This window comes from Cyprinodon variegatus, unplaced genomic scaffold (assembly GCF_000732505.1).
Source record: "Cyprinodon variegatus isolate N-32 unplaced genomic scaffold, C_variegatus-1.0 Scaffold682, whole genome shotgun sequence".
Taxonomy (NCBI): domain Eukaryota; kingdom Metazoa; phylum Chordata; class Actinopteri; order Cyprinodontiformes; family Cyprinodontidae; genus Cyprinodon; species Cyprinodon variegatus.
In genome coordinates this window covers 271,366-276,217 of record NW_015151135.1, presented here as the reverse complement: position 1 = coordinate 276,217, position 4,852 = coordinate 271,366, and positions in this window count along the sequence as shown.

The window sequence follows — 4,852 nt, the reverse complement described above, 5'->3', positions numbered from 1 at the left end:
TGTTTTTTACATCAATACTGGGGGTTTGGTAAAACTACGAGGTCATGTAGCAGCTGGACCCGCTAGTGGGTCAACAAGACAATAAGAATAACATAACAGGTCACCAATTTAACATGTTTAGCTCTATAACATTTAGATGCACCTCTCCAATGTCTGGGAGAAAAAAAATTAATGAAAATTTTTTAATGTATGACCACTGTACTGAAGACTGCCACATGATAGCGCTTTCTAGCTTGTTTGTCATTTTGGTAACTACTAGGCTGACAAAAATCTGGCGGAAAATCTCGCGGCTTTTTCAAATCACGCGTCTTTTTCAAATCATGCGAGAATGTGTACAAAACAACAAAAATGGCGCCGGCTGGGTTGTTTTCAGCGAAAGTCGGTGATTTTAAAGTAATTTTGAGTGATAAATATTTTTTTGGCGATCACTGCACTCGCCTGTCGGGCAAATGCAATGAAATTTGTACTCTCCCGACAATAAAAAGTACTTGCCCCGGGCGATCGGGCAATGGTTAAAATCGAGCCCTGGTAGGGATAGCAGATTCTGGGTGATTTCATTTAGCATAAATCCAGATGAATTTGTTAACAACTGATTTGAGATGGCTCAAACTTCTAACTTCTTCAAACAATTCAGTCTGAAAGAAAAACATCAATCTTAGTCAGTAAACCAGAGGCTTCTCTTCATATAATGTTGGTAGCTCATAAGGTGGGTCATCTCCCTGCATCTGTGGTTAAAACATGGCTGCACCCCCACCTCCTGTGTTCTAACTGTGCAAACATTCCTCTCATCTCTGCCTGTCAGATCTCTGAGCCACCATCATAAAACTCTGTATTCTTGCAGGAATCTTATCCATTGTGTCAATATAGCAATTTGTGTTTCTGAAGCATTTTTTTTATTTATAACCATACCCATGCTCTATAATGTTGTGTCACTTTCTAATTTCAGTCAAAGCGACTGATGAGGGAAAAAAATCTGCTTTCTCTAACTCACACAACAGCGTCTGGTGCTCCTAGATAACTTTTGCCGATAGCTTGCAGTAACTAGTTTGGTTGTGTGTCTGGTAAAGATACCAGACATACATGCTGGCAACCATCAATGGAGCTGATTCCCTTCACCCAATAGAGTTGGATTTTTTCGTCTTTCCATTTAAGCTGAGTGACTTCCATAGAAAAACTTCCATAAAGTAATACGAGAGCCTGAAAAGTCCCGCTGATATTATTACCTGGTTTAACTGCGACACACTTGATGACACTAAGGTCATGCTAATAGTCTATCCTAATAGTAAAGTAACAGACAATGCAGTTAAAGCTCTATAAATATGACACCAAAACTACACTCAAGGACTTTTTAAAATGCAGGTGAACATAAAATCTAATTGCATGCACTTAATGATTCGGTAAACAATAAATTTGAGTAAAATGATTCCAGAGATTCAAAAGAAACAGAAACATTAACTGCATTACTCTAAAGCGGGTCATGTACTATTATCAGGTGAAACGAAATCAACAAAATCTAATGTCTATTAAAGGAGGTTTAAAGAGTTTTAGAACTTAATTATATGGCTCTAAGGCCCCGTCCACACGAAGTCAAAACGAACACGAAACGCTAATATTTTCCAAAACGTTTGTCGTAAAGACGGAGACGTAAAATAAATGTGAGCGTCCACACGAATCCATGAAAACGCTGCAAAATGTATGCCAGGCCTATAAGTGGCCCTGTGGTGCCAAAGCAAAAATAGGCGACGAAATGTTGGGCATGCGCACTAATATTTATACATGGTTGCCCTGCGGATCGATTTTCGTGGTTCAGTCAAATTCAGGTGCTGAACTATGTCGTCGATATTGCTCTGTTCTTCCTGGAGATATTCCAGAAGAAGAAGATTCTGTTGTAAGCCCGACAGCAGGGTGAGTAGCATTAGCAGCAACCATTCAACACAGTACGGCGCCATTGTTGTGATACTGTGTCGCGCATGCGTGTTTAGAGGCGACGCTATGACGCATGCGTGTAGAGCTTAAAGATGGAAACGCGAAAACGGCATTTCAAAATCTTCCCACTCTGAAGGCTGAATAAAAAAAAGATCATTTACAGACCCCCGAAACGCCGGCTTCGTGTGGATGAGAGGCTGGTTTGGTGAAAAATTTGTGCGTTTAGGCCAGGGTTTGGCTTCGTGTGGACGGGGCCTAAGAGTAAAAGATAAAACCAGTTGACTGTTCTTATTACTGCCACCTGCTGGACAGAAGGTGTAGTGCAGTTGTTTGTTAGCCTAGTTTAAAAAAAAAAAAAAAAGGTCCTGATCATTTTCAGAATGAGTAGCAAAAAACAAAAACAAAAAAGTAGGAGCTTTAGTGGAAAGAGGACTTGGATAAAAAAAAAAAAATCTTCATGTTGTCTTAGTTAAATTATGATTTAACTGTGAATTAACACGTTTAACTAACCAGACACATAGAATACACAAATTAAATCACTCTGACATAAACAAACTATGTCGAATAATGACATGGAAAATGTAGGTTTCTTGATGTTTTCTGTGCCAGGTCCTACTATCTTAAATCTCCTGTATCCTCTGTGAATCCTTAAAATACACCCCTGCTTCCCTTGTCCCCCCTGAGCAGTAATATTCCAATTATCTAAATTGTTTCAGACGCTCTGCTTTCTGAAGTTTCTGTCTTTGCTGCAAAACAATGGATCTTTAGTTTATGTGAAAAACCTAGCTTTTATTCCAAGATCAGTTTGAGAAAAAAATAATTGCTTATGGGTTTAACCCCTGCAGACTATAAGATGGAGGGATAAAATCCGTCATGTGAGGGGCAGAGTATCTGTTTCACATGGTCCCTGTCTCTGCCCCTCCCAGTGAGACATGAAAGGGCAAACCTCATAATAAAATGGAATAAACCATCTCCCCCCCAGGGTTGAATTATTGTAATTACATGTAATTGAGTGTTTGGAGTCAAAACCATTTCCTCCTCAGATCCTCCATGTACTTTCTGAAAATCACAATCAATTCGTTCTTGGCTCCAGCCACCGACTGACCTTCTCGAGTTGCAGACTTACTCGAAGGGCGGTGACAGGAGACACAATAGCATTTTGGGGGTGGGGCTATGAGCTACATGGTCACAAGATGGGTTTGGCCTCATCTTTGCCATATGGTTTCAGTCATCTCTTAGCTTTTCTCTTGATCTTTTTTCTTTGTTTTGCTTTTGCCTATTTATAAATACATAAGATCCCAGCCTTTGCTAAACACTTGGGCTGAGAACAGTACTGGAACTCAAATTAGTTGATGTTTCAGTTCAGGTTCTCTAAGGAGAGCTGTTTGTGTTAAGGTAAAATAACATGGCTGTAAACTAGATATATTTCATTATACATAATAATAGCTATTGATTGAAGTTCTTGAAAAAGGTTTAAAATACTTTAAAAGCTGGCTAGTTATCTTGCAGCCAATCTTTCCCAGTTTTGCTATGTTTCTGCAAAATGTATTAAAAAACAACAGAAGATCCCAACGTAATACTTCTCCTGCAACAATGACCCTTTTTTGCCAATGAGTCTTATTTATGTTTATATTCATTCAGCTCCATTCCTTTATTATGAGTGAGAAATTTTGGAGAAACAGCAAGAAAGACCAAACTAGCAGGAATAGGAGTAATACACCATAACTTTAAATTTTACTCCAATCATTTTTCTTTTAAATTTCCCATTACACACCACTTTAATGGATAAATTAGAATGTTGAGAATTATTGGAAAATAAAAGGAGTAATATGTTTGAAGCTTCAAAGTAAATAAGAAAAACATCCTAAATAGTAGGATGTATTTTTACTCCTCATGAGTCAGTGTGCTTTCAAAAACCTAGTCCAGATTTAAATATAAGTTGCATTTAGGTCTCGACTTTAACTAGGCCATCCAAAGCTTTTAATCAGGCTTTCTTAAGCCTATCAAAGTTGCCTTTAGGCAAACATATGACGAAATAATTGTTAGAGAACTACATGGGTATTAATTTGTTTTGAGTTTTTATTTTCTTCTCACTCTGAGGAAAAACACCTCCCTTCAAAGCAATGCAACCTCTTCTTGTCTGTGTGCTACCCATTTCAAGACAATGCCACACCACCCCAGTTCTGAAGCCTGAACAAAGTCTGAGACCAGTGGCACAAAGCAGATTTCCACGACTTTAGTTTAAAGAGAAAAGCTGGTGTTCTGAGCAGATTAGCTGCTAAAAAAAAGCCACCTGGTCTTAACCTTGAACCCAAAACATTGTCCTCTACCTCATATCAACCCTCCCTGGTAGGGTAAAGTGGTTGTTTGATTTGATACCTTGATTTAGGCCCTTTAATAACGACACTATGTCATGATCTTGACGCTGATGACTGGCTGGGTTACTCATTTCATTCACCTGCCTAACTGTCCCCAGTTTCTCATTACCTTTCATCTGATCCACCTGCTTCTGCCTCTGTTTAACCAACCCTCTAACCAGTCATCAGTGCCAGATTATTCTTGAGCCATGGGTAAGAGTGTGCTAGCGTTCCTTAATAGCTACGTTTACATGGACACAAATAATCGGATTGAAGGCCTGATCAGATCAAAAATGTTTCATGTAAACGTGTCAGCGTGAAGATTCTAATCCGATTCGGTCCGATCGGAAATAAATTTAATTCCGAAAGAGAGAGGTGGTTTTTGCCGATCGCCATTCTGATTAGCGTCCATGTAAACACCCATTCGGATCTAAAGAGTAAAATAATCTTCACTGCGCATGTGTGCGACGTCAGTGTGATGTTTTTCCGCCTTGTCAACAACAGGAAACCACCGGTCGCTCTCGCTCTCGCTGTGAACAACATGGCGGGAGGAGTCTAGGAACGCCGAC